Below are 12828 nucleotides of genomic sequence, written 5' to 3'. Positions count from 1 at the left end.
TAAAGTGGTAGGAGTTACGACTCTGGGACCCTCCTTAATGTCTTTATCATCCAAAGGTGCTGTCACCGTCACGACTGCTGTTACGGGAAAGCTGAGGTCGCTGGCTGCAGCCCCAAATTGGATCCATACAACTTTGTGTGCAAAGACAAGCAGGCAGAATGTGGTAAGTAGAGTATTGGTCAGTCTGAACTGAATATTATACGTAGTCCTAAGGGGGTTATAGAGGAATAACATGAAAGTGGGCCCTGCCCTCTCCCCATGGAAACAAGAGAGACATACAATACAACCAGACACAGAGTAGACATGCTTTATGCCCAATCAGAAGAGTTATTGAGCATAAAAATAGAGGAAAGCAAAAGAAAATTATATGTCATTTACATGGATCAGCGTAAGTACTGAGGGGAGTGGGTTTGTTTGGACTGAACAAAATCAGATGGAGTAAATCTGGAGAGGCGTATTAGTCACTAGTCGCAATGCAGCCTGGTAACCAGGTATTAAATATCCAAAACTGAACTCACTTCCTACCCAAATCTTGTCTTTCCATGATCTTCCTATCACTTTAAACAAACTACCTTCCACCCTATTTCACATGCCCATAACCTTAGCGTTATTCTCTACTCATCTCTCCGCTTCAGTGTGGATATTCAAAAAATCATCTCCATCCTCGCCTGCTTTAATTCTCTCTCATCTGCATGGCAACAGAATTTCTCTACCCTTTCTGACTCCCACTAAAACAGCTGTTTCTGACTTTTAAATCCCTCTTCAAATCCCTTATCCCCAACATCCCCCATCTCTTTCCTCTGACCTACCCGCGCACTTCATCAATAAAACTATTAGGCGTGGTCTCCCCCAAATCTTCTCTTCTTCTCCAGCACCCTCGACTCTCCCCTCTTTTCCAGCAGCAACTCAAGAGATCTCCTGCTTCCTCTCAAATTCCACCCACTTCTGCCTGCGCTACTGACCTCATCCCTTCCCATCTTATCAAAGCAACTGCTCCCTTCTTCCCTCCCTACCCTCCATCTTCAACTGCTCACTTTCCAATGGATTCTTCCCCACTGCTTTCAACCACATCCATGTATCCCCTATTCTTAAAAAAAAAACCCTCCCTTGACTTTCGGTCACCCCCGGCCCCCCCAGCTATCATCCCCTCTCCCTCACCATTCCTCTCCAAACTCCTTGAGCAAGTTATGGAATTTGTTAAGCTACTATGTGCTAAGCACTGTTTTAAGCTTGGCACATCATACACTCAATGCCTCCATTCCCTCTCCAATTCTCTCCTCAACCCCCAGCAATCTGGTTTCCACCCCCTCCACTCATTGGATACGTTCCTCTTTAAGATCACCAAAGACCTCCTTCTTTCCTCTCCTCCATCCTAATCCCCCTCTACTTTTGCGCTGCCTTTAGCTCTGTGGGACCTCGCCCCCATCTCCTGGAAACAGCATCTAACCTTGCCTTCACCAATACTGTTCTCCTGGCTCTCCTCATCTCTCTAACCATTCCTTCTCAGTCTTTCATGGGCTTCTCCTCTGCCTCCCACCCTCTGTGGGGGTACCTCAAGGCTCAGTTCTAGATTCCCTTCTATTCTGAATCTACATACACTCCCTTGGAGAACACATCTGCTCCCAGAGCTTTAACTACATGGATGATTTCTAAATCTACCTTTCCAGCTCTTACCTCTCTCCTTCTCTGCAGTCTTGTATTCCCTCCTACCTTCAGGACATCTCTTCTGGGATGTTCTGCCAGCACCTCAACTTAGTATGACCCATCCAAATCCTGTCCTCCCCCTGACTTTCCTATCACTGTAGAGAGCACCACCATCCTCCCTGTCTCACAAGCCCATAACTTTGGCATTATCCTCAACTCAATGTCATGAATCTTGTCGGTTCTACACAAAATCAACCTCTTCCTCTCTATGTAAACTGCTATTATGCTGATCCAAATACTTATATCTTACCTATACCACTGCATCAGCCTCCTTGCTGACCTCCCTACCTTCTGTGTCTCCCCACTCTAGTCCATACATTATACTCTGCTGCGTGGATCTTTTTTCTTAAAAACCACTCAGTCCATATTTCCCTATTCCTCAATAAACCTCCAGTGGTTGCCCTTCCGCCCTTCATTTCCCTTCTGCACCTACTATGCACTTGACTGTGTACCCTGCAAGCACTTTGATACTCACCCCAACCCCACTGTACTTATTCTTATACTCTATTTCCCCTAGCCCTAATTTATGTCTCCCCATTATGGGCAGGGATCATGTCTACCAACTCTGTTGTACTTTTCCTAGTGCTCAGTATAGTGCTCTCTCTACATTGATTGGTCACCAAATCCTGTCAGTTCTACCTCCACAACATCTGTAGAATCCACCCCTCTCTATCCAAATTGCTACCACCCTGGTATAAGCTTTTATTGTACCCCACTTTGACTATTGAATCAACCTCCTCACTGACCACCCTGCCTCTTGTCTAAATTTTTTTTCTAAAAAAAAAAGAAATGGACTCCACCAGCCTATCACCCACATCCTGCTTCTGGCCTGGAACACCCTCCCTCTTCTTACCTGGCAGACATTCACTCTCCCCACCTTCAATGGCTTATTAAAAACACGTCTCCTCCAAGAAGCCTTACCCAACTAAGTCCTCATTTCCTTTTCTCCCACTCCCTTCTGCATCTCCCTTGCACTAAGATTGGCACCCTTTATTCACTTCTCCCTCAGCCCCACAGCACTTATGTTCGGATCCATAATTTTATTTATGAGTATCTGTTGCCCCCTCTAGACTGTAAAGCTCATTGTGGACAGGATGAGTCCTCCCAGCCCTTAGTAATAATAATAATAATGATAATGTTGGTATTTGTTAAGCACTTACTATGTGCAAAGCACTCTTCTAAGCGCTGGGGTAGATACAGGGTCATCAGGTTGTCCCATGTGAGGCTTATAGTTAATCCCCATTTTACAGATGAGGTAACTGAGGCCCAGAGAAGTTAAGTGACTTGCCCACAGTCACACAGCTGACAAGTGGCAGACCCGGGACTGGAACCCATGACCTCTGACTCCCAAGCCCGGGCTCTTGCCACTGAGCCATGCTGCTGCTTTGCACACAGTACGTGCTCAATAAATACAACTGATGACTTTTGTTAAGAGTATCATCTCCATGTGGGCAGGGAAAACTTCACGTCCCTGTGTTGTACTTTCCCAAGCACTTAGTACAGTATTTGTACCCAGTGGGTGCTCAATAAATCCTACTCATATTGCTTGAGGATACTTGCCCCATGTTTGCTTTGCTGTCTTGTCCCTTTAGCCCTCCTGGGTACCATTTCTCTCTGTTCTTCCCTCTCAGATTGACACCTTTTCAGGGAATTCTGTGCTTTGTGTAGGCTTGAACAGAAGGCATTTTTGTCACTACATGCTGCTCATGCCATGTATTTTTCCTACCATTTCCCAAATTAGAAACCCCACTGTGTGTCAGACACTGTACTAAGCACTGGGGAAGATAGAAGACAGCGAGGTTGAACACAGTCCGGGTCCCACATGGGACCCACATTCTTAATCCCCATTTTACAGATGAGGTAACGGAGGCACAGAGAAGTTAAATGACTTGCATAAGGTCACACGGCAGAGGTCATGGGTTCTAATCCTGGCTCCACCTGTCAGCTGTGTGACTTTGGGCAAGTCACTTAACTTCTCAGTGCCTCAGTTATCTTATCTGTAAAATGGAGATTAAGACTGTGAGCCTCATGTGGGACGACCTGATTATCCTGTATCTACCCCAGTGCTTAGAACAGTGCTCGGCACAGAGTAAGCGCTTAACAAATACCAACGTTTATTATTATTAAATGGTGGAGTCGGCATTAGAATCCAGGTCCTCTGACTCCCAGCCCTGTGCACTTTCCACTAGGCCATGCTGCTTCTGATGAGAGGCCTATCTTATGCTTTTTCGGCAAATAATATCAGAAACGACTCGACGGCACTTGATGATAATAAAGTTACTCAAGCACTTGTTAAATACCATCATCCGTGAATCAATCCTCTGTAGTAAGTTAGCAACTTTGGTGGGAGTTTACCTCTCTCAGACTCTTAAGAACCATTGAGCACAGGTCAGTTTAGTTGAGTTATTAGCAGTTTATTAGAGAAGGAGCGTGGCTCAGTGGAAAGAGCCCGGGCTTGGGAGTCAGAGGTCATGGGTTCGAATCCCCGCTCTGCCACTTGTCTGCTATGTGACTGTGGGCAAGTCACGACTTCTCTGGGCCTCAGTGGCCTCATCTGTAAAATGGGGATGAAGACTGTGAGCCTCACGAGGGACAACTTGATGACCCTGTATCTCCCCCAGCGCTTAGAACAGTGCTCGGCACATAGTAAGCGCTTAACAAATACCAACATCATTTGCAATATATGGAGCAATGTCCTGGACTACCCCCTGGTGGTTTAAAATGGTAACGCTTCTCTGCAAGTGCCCCACTGATACTTTGGGGGAGAATTGGGCTCATTAATCGATGTTGATGACAAATATAATACTAATAATGGTATTTCTTAAGGACTTACGATGTGCCAAGCACTATTCTAAGCGCTGGGGTAGATACAAGCTAATCAGGTTGTCCTACGTGGGGCTCACAGCCTTAATCCCCATTTTACAGATGAGGTAACTGAGGCACAGAGCAGTTAAGTGACTTGCCCAAAGTCACACAGCTGGCAAACGGTGGAGCCAGGATTAGAACCCATGACCTCTGACTCCCAACCCTGGGTGACTTGCCCAAAGTCTCACAGCTGATAAGTGGCAGAATGGGGATTAGAACCCACGACCTCTGACTCCCAAGCCAGTGCTCTTTCCACTAAACCATGCTGCTTCACCTACAAGTTCGATAAATGCTCCCATGCCTGAGGTACCAGCATCTACCGGCATCATCATGTCCTCTCTAAGCTATTCTTTCCCATTCAGACTGGATTCGGACAAATGAGAGAAGACTAATGGCTTGTATGACCTTGGATCGGTTCCCTTGAAGCGCTTTAATATTCACCTCACCTTGAGCCCCACATTACTTTCTTACATAAACAATTTATTTTAATATCTGTCTCTCCCTCTAGACTGTAAGCTCCTTGTGGGCACGTAGCGTGCTTACCAAGTCTGTTGCATTTTCCCAATTTTAGTATAGTGCTCTGCACACAGAAAGCACACAACTACCATTGATGGATTGCATGTTTTTAATGATATTTGTTAGGCGCTTTACTGTATGCCAGGTACTGTTCTAAGCGCTGGGGTAGATACAAGCTAATAATAATAATATTGGTATTTGTTAAGTGCTTACTTTGTGCCAAGCACCGTTCGAAGTGCTGGGGTAGATACAAGGTAATCAGGTTGTCCCACGTAGGGCTCACAGTCTTCATCCCCATTTTCCAGATGAGGGAACTGAGGCACAGAGAAGTTAAGTGACTTGCCCAAGGTCACACAGCTGACAAGTGGCAGAGTCGGGATTCAGATTGGACAGTCCATGTCCCTCTTGGGGCTCACCGTCTTAATCCCCATTTTACATATGAGGGAACTGAGGCACAGAGAAGTTAAGTGACTTGCCCAAGTTCACACCGCAGACAAGCGGCAGAGTCGGGATGTAATCGGCATCGCCTAGACCTGTCTGAAACTTTTCACTTCACTGGAGTTAAACAGGCCAATGTGGTAGGTCCAGTTCTATGGCGTGTTACTATCCCTGAAGGTACGCTGAGAGAAGCAGCGTGGCTCAGTGGAAAAAGCCCGGGCTTGGGAGTCAGAGGTCATGGGTTCAAATCCCGGCTCTGCCCCTTGTCAGCCGTGTGACTGTGGGCAAGTCACTTCACTTCTCTGGGCCTCCGTTCCCTCCTCTGTCAAATGGGGATGAAGACTGTGAGCCCCACGTGGGACAACCTCATTCCCTGTATCTCCCCCAGCGCTTAGAACAGTGCTCTGCACGTAGTAAGCGCTTAACAAATACCAACATTATCATTATTATTATTATTATTATATTTAGAAGCTGGAGGCCAAAAATCCTTCGCAGCCACTGGGAAACTCTTCTAACTCAACAGGTTACTGGCACTAGCTCAAATTCTTTTGAGACAGTAGCCAAGATACTGCTAGTCCACTAACGAAAAGGCCAGCATGACTTTTGGTGGACCAAAAAAGACAGAGCATGGTAACTATCATAGGACATCAAGCTCCATACCAAGATCCCACATCTCAAATTTGGAGTCATTTTGTCTAATTGAAGCCTTGCAGAAAGTAACAGCAAATGTCAAGAGCTGGGGAGTTAAGGCCAGACTTAAAGCAGCATGGCTTAGTGGAAAGAGCTCAGGCTTGGGGGTCAGAGGTTGTGGGTTCTAATAATAATGTTGGCATTTTTTAAGTGCTTACTATGTGTAGAGCACTGTTCTAAGTGCTTGGGTAGATACAGGGTAATCAGGTTGTCCCACGTGAGGCTCACAGTCTTAATCCCCATTTTACAGATGAGGTAACTGAGGCACAGAGAAGTTAAGTGACTTGCTCATAATCCTGGCTCCGCCCCTTGTCTGCTGTGTGACCTTGGGCAAGTCACTTCACTTCTCTGTGCCTCAGTTACTTCATCTGTAAAAATGGGGATTAAAAAATGTGCCTCACATGGGACAATCTGATTACCCTGTATCTACCCCATCGCTTAGAACAGTCCTCAGCAAATAGAAAGCGCTTAACAAATACCAACATTATATTGTCATTAATGAGTGCTAAAAAAGGAGCTGTAGTCTATAATAGAAAAAGGCAAATTCAAGTGAAAATATTTTATTGACTTGAATTATTTTAATGTCCTCAGCTGTACTTTGGATCAGGGAAGCAAAATAATTTCCTTTAATTCATATTCATATACAGGTAAAAAAAATCCTAGGAATTAATTTCAGAAGTAGCCTATTTTTTTATGGTGTTTGCTAAGCACTTACTACAAATCTACCAGGTACTGTTAATCAATTGGATACAAGTTAATCAGTTGGATATAGTCTGTGTCCCACATAAGGCTCACAGACGTAATCTTAACTAAGATTTTAGTTGAGAAGATTTCCTGTGAAGATTTATAGAATTGCTTGAAATGGACTTGGATAGAAGAGCAAAAGTGTTTGCTCGAAATGTCTTCTGGTTGTACTTGTTTTTTTAACAGGGAGATTTACTAAACAGCCTCCTGATCCCTGATATCATGTCTCCTCCTATGTAGCCTCAGAAATCCTCTGCACTTTCACTTCAGGTTATTGGGTTCTATTATTTATTTATTGACAACTAAACTGAGTTTAGCTTGGGAGAGTACAGCAGAGGTAGAATACACAATCTTTGCCTAGGAGGAATTGACAACCTAGTGAAAGAGACACAAACTAAATTACCGATAGGAGATCAAAGAGCCTGGAAACGTGGATATTTGGATGAGCATGTACTTAAATATTAAGTATGTAAATCATAAGGTACAGATGTGCTGGTGATTAAGTGTGGATGTAGTACAAAAGTGCTCGGGTGATATTTGAGAGAAAACCATCAGTGGAGAAGAAAAACTCAAAGGCAAAAGTCTCCCAGACGAGGTAGGATTTCAGAAGAGCTTTGAAGATGGGGAAGGCTGCGGTCTGACAGGATTTGAAGGGAGGAGGGAGTTAGAGGAAGGGGTGGATTAGTAGATTAGGTTGAGCGGAAAGGAGCGTGTGTACTGGAGAGATTGACAAGATCGAGGTACAGTTCCTAAACAGGGGTTAGAGGAGTGAAGTAGGTGAACTGGGTTGTAGTACCTCTATCTGTTGCCGATTTGTACATTCCAAGCGCTTAGTACAGTGTTCTGCACATAGTAAGCGCTCAATAAATACTATTGAATGAATGAATGAATACTAGGGAATCAGCAAGTCCAGGAAGGAGAGAAAGGGATGATGGAGTGCTTAAAAAACCAGTGATCAGGAGCATAGTACCATGTCTAATTCCCCCCAGTGTATTTTCTTCCAGCATTTAGTACAGTGCACTATAACTACCACTACTAAGGAGAGAAATGGGAAGCCACTGAAGGTCATTCAGAAATGGGTGCCGAGTGTTTGAGGAAAAAGACCCAAACAGCAGTATGGAATGACTAGAGGCAGGGAAGCCAATGAGGAAGCTGGTGACTCTAGTGGGATATGATAAAGATTTACCCTCTTCCACCTAATTTTCCCAACACATTTGTCACTGTTTGAGAATCAGCGTGGCTAGAGCTTGGGCCTAGGACTCCAAAGGACCTGGATTCTAATCCTGGCTCCGCCACTTGTCTACTGTGTGAGCTTGGGCAAGTACACTGTGCCTTGGTTACCTCATCTGAAAAATGGGGGATTGAGACTGTGATCCCCATGTGAGACATGGACTGTGAACAACTTGATTAGCCTGCATCTACCCCAGCACTTAGTACAGTGCCTGGCACACGGTATGTGCTTAATACCCTTAAAAAAAAAAAACCCCGTCAGTTCTTCCACAGTATTTTCAAGATCTGTCTCTTCTGCTTCATCTAAACAGCCGGGCACTCGTCCTATCCTAGATAGACTGTGATGGGACAATCGGGATTTTCCTTACTTGCAAAAAAGATGCTGGAGTGTGGGTTGACTGCACATCCATCTTTTCAGCCACACTGGCACACATGGATAGAACCTCCCAGCTAATAGCATCACCTTTGAACCTTTAGGGCTTGTATAAATATGGAATTCTATGGGTTATTTTTCTATCTTGAACCAAATGGAGCCAAGAATGTGGGTAACTCTTGTAAAGGGTGGTTTGTGCCAATAGGTGTTTGGGTTTTGGAGAGGTCCACTTCTTCTGCAAAGTCTAATTCTCTCAAAAAAAAAAGATTTAACCATTTTTGCATAATTTTCTTCTGTAATTCTGGGACTGTAAAATCCCAAAGGTCAGAGAATGCAACTACTATTTACTTTGTAACCTATAGTTCCTAGTAATGCTCTTTGATGATATATCTTTAAGCATCTGGGGAAAAACTAGAGTTCTAAAAATATATTGAAATTTGGACTCCTAAATCAGCGGAGCTTAATGAAACATGATATAACAGTGATCAAGAATAAAAGCCAAATACCGTTTCATTTTTATATCGATTTTAAACCTTGCTATTGCTTCCTACATTCATTTGCTTCTATCCTTGTAAAGTAACTTACTTTTTCTAACCTCTTCCAGACTCGCTGAAAGACAGATGCCAAAAAATGATATGCAAGTGTGACAGTGAAGCTGCCAAGTGTTGGGCCAAAGCTAGATTCAATCCATCACTTAAATACTTTCAACAAAATTCCTGTGGAACGATCCAGCCCTTGTGCAAGGCAGACAAGAACAAAAAACGTGTCCTCTTAGAAAACCATTAAAATGCAAAAAAATTAAAATTTTCACTAATTAAAATGGTTCAATTATTCAGCACGGGTAAGAGGGAGTCAGACTTTTCTCAATTTTCTGAAGGTGACAATGAAACTTTTTCCACATTGCTTCTCACCATACAGGTACTGAAGCAGCATGGCTCAGTGGAAAGAGCACGGACTTGGGAGTCAGAGGGTGTGAATTCTAATCCTGGCTCTGCCACTTGTCTGCTGTGTGACCTTGGGCAAGTCAGTTAACTTCTCTGTGCCTCAGTTACCTCATCTGTAAAATGGGGATTAAGACTGTGAGCCTCACGAGGGACAATCTGAGTACCTTGTAACTACCCCAGCGCTTAAAACAGTGCTTGGAACATATTTTTTTGAGAAGCAGCATGGCTCAGTGGAAACAGCATGGGCTTGGGAGTTAGAGGACAAGGGTTCTAATCCCAGCTCCGACATTTGTCAGCTGTGTGACTTTGGGCAAGTCCCTTCACTTCTCTGTGCCTCAGTTACCTCATCTGTAAAATGGGGATTAAGACTGTGAGCCCCACGTGGGACAACCTGCTTACCTTGAATCCCCCCCAGTGCTTAGAACAGTGCTTGGCACATAGTAAGCGCTTAACAAATGCCATCATTATTATTATTATTATTATTATTAAGACGGCTTATTTAGTTGGTCTTCCCCAAGGAACGCAAGGCCATGTTTTAATCTGGACGGTCTGCTTTTCAGTCGGTGTGTTCCCTGTCTGCTGTGGATTTGGCATCGGACACCTTAATATCCACGATTTTTATTGGAATTCCCAGCCTCCCCTCCACCTCGCTTTCTGCTGCAGCCTCAGATGTTGCACCAGTGTTCACAGTGACCTGGGAGGGATTTGCAAAAGCTCTGACGTGTGTGTGTGTGTGTGTGTGTGTGTGTAGGATGGGGATTATGGGCAACCATGTGTCTCGGAACACACGAGAATCATCAGAGATCACCTTAGATAATAATAATGGCAGGACTTGTTAAATATTTACTATATGCCAAGCACTGTTCTAAGCCCTGGGGTTGATACAAGTTAATCAAGTTGGACAATTAATCAAGTTGGACACAGTCCTTGTCCCACATGGGGCTCACACTCTTAACCCTCATTTTACAGATGAGGGAACTGAAGCCCAGAGAAGTGAAGTGACTTGCCCAAGGTCATGCAGCAGACATATGGCAGAACCGGGATTAGAACCCAGGTCTTTCTCCCAGGTCCATGCTCTAGCCACTAAACGATGATGATGGTATTTATTAAGCGCTTACTATGTGCAAAGCACTGTTCTAAGCTCTGGGGGGGATACAAGGTCATCAGGTTGTCCCTCATGGGGCTCAGTCTTCATTCCCATTTTCCAGATGAGGCCACTGAGGCACAGAGAAGTGAAGTGACTTGCCCAAAGTCACACAGCTGACAAGCGGCGGAGGTGGGATTAGAACCCACGACCTCTGACTCCCAAGACCGGGCTCTTTCTGCTGAGCCACGCTGCTTCTCAATCATGCTGCTTAGCTGCAAGGCTGAGTAGTGAGCACCAGGAGAGGAGAGGGGAGAATTTGTGTGTTTGGGTCATGGAGTTGAACAGAAAACCACAAACATACACCAGTAAATGAACTGGGCCTGGCAGCTGAAGTGGCGTAGGCCTAGAGGGAGGGATTAGGAAGAACCATAGTGAAACGAGGACTTTAGGCTACCCAGATAATCGGGAGGAAAGGAGAAAGCACGGAAAAAGAATAAGGGAAAGAAATAAATTTCCTTTTTAGAATATGTGTGAGTTCTCTGCTCCCAACAGCTCTTAGGAATTTGGAAATCAAAGTATACTTAGTACCAGCATCTCTGCCAAAGTGTTCAACGAGTGAGAGGTGATTCCTCAATTCTTTCCACCTCCAGATTCACTTCTTCCACAAAGTAGAAAGGGATAACTGAAAAAAAGCTTTAATTTTGCCTAAATTAATTCTTAAAAACCTTCAGATGAAAATATGAAATTCTCACTAAGATACAAATGGCTACATAGTGGTTCATGAAGTCAAAATAACACGTTTTGGATCCAGTTCATTTGTGTGTGGCCTGGCCTCAGGCAGTCCATTTGGAACACGGTGTTTTCATGTGAAAAGCCATAATCCAAACCATTTCATATTTACAGTCACGGCTATTGGACATATATATCAGAACACAGTAAAAATAGAGCATACAGTGTGAGGTCAGTTTACAAAATGTATCCAACAAAAGTACAATCTTGGAAATTATTTCAGGCATTAAATAAAACAAAAAAGATTCCAAGGAAGCACTGAGACAGCATAAGAGTGGGTGGATAAAATTAGTTTGCATTAAATGCTTTGTGTCCTTCTCAATTCCCCTTTCTCTATAAAGGGAATCAAATATTTATGATTAGAGGTGAAACATAACCAGTACAATTTAAAATGAGTCTACCTAACAAAGCAACTTACCATTCTTTCCCAAGTCTTTCCAGAATGTCAACCAAACCCCTGACCAAGACAATCCCTTTGATCAAAATTGGATTTTTCACTCTGTACTTCCTTCTGTGGATGCTTCAGGGTTTTTGGCACTTCTAAAATTCTCAACCAGAGTTTCCTAAATGCCGTTTGTTGAAGGGACTGAAAAGCAAAAGTCCTGTCTATCAAACCTTCAAATTCACTTTTCATAATCAGCATACCCAATTCTTTCTCCCTTACCAAAAGACAAGCAATGCAATACATTCTAATCATTCTTAACAGCCTAGGAACATCAGATACTACTAATGTACCAATACAGGGAGTTTTGTTACAATCTGTGTTTCCATAGCGAGATCTAGACAGAACGCTCTTAAAGAATTACTCCCACAAGACGCACCTATCTGGATATAAAGCAATCCACAAGTTGGTCCAAACAGATGCAGCATAGGAAGAAATGGTAGTGAGCGTGCATTTGGTAGTCAATCTTTCCTTAACACGCAGTTCTTTCAGAACACAATTGCTGCTTTCTAGGGGGGACTTTTATCTAAGGAATGCTTTCTTTTCTAAGGAGCTCAAAAAGCACTTCACAATCATTATCCCAATACTCCTCATTGACACATTCTTATTAATCCTCACAACACTCCTGTGAGGTAGGTAGGAGGTGAGAACAATATTATTAAGAACGAGCAAAGGTTGGCTTTGGGATTATGGGCCCTGCTGCCACAATGTCAAAATCTTAATAAAATATGATATTCCTTGACATGGGGCAATCTTTTTTCCAACAAAGCAGCACCTTTTATCACTATAGAAAATATGTTGGTTTTGTTTTGTTTTTCTCCTCTTGTAAGCTTCAAAATTAAACTTCACGGAGGCTGGGTTATTCGCTCAGAGAACATCGATCACAGTACTTGGGTTTCCAGTCGTCGTACTTCTTTGACCACAAGATCAATGTTAATAATTGGATTAAAGTACAGGGCCCAGTAAAATAGACAGTTGCAAACGAACTGAGGAATAACGGGCCAAA

The 12828-nt window shown here is 43.7% G+C and overlaps 1 long non-coding RNA gene across 1 annotated transcript; it reads left to right on the top strand.

Moving 5' to 3' along the window:
- The first annotated feature begins 61 nt into the window (after positions 1–61).
- On the top strand, positions 62–9359 carry LOC120638202. Its single transcript, XR_005659726.1, has 2 exons — positions 62–163; positions 9165–9359. It is a non-coding gene; the product is annotated as an uncharacterized LOC120638202 (long non-coding RNA).
- Positions 9360–12828: the final 3469 nt, after the last annotated feature.

The sequence above is a fragment of the Ornithorhynchus anatinus genome, unplaced genomic scaffold (assembly GCF_004115215.2).
Source record: "Ornithorhynchus anatinus isolate Pmale09 unplaced genomic scaffold, mOrnAna1.pri.v4 scaffold_394_arrow_ctg1, whole genome shotgun sequence".
Taxonomy (NCBI): domain Eukaryota; kingdom Metazoa; phylum Chordata; class Mammalia; order Monotremata; family Ornithorhynchidae; genus Ornithorhynchus; species Ornithorhynchus anatinus.
Note: the sequence above shows the minus strand (reverse complement) of the source record. Positions and strands in the feature narration are given on the sequence as shown.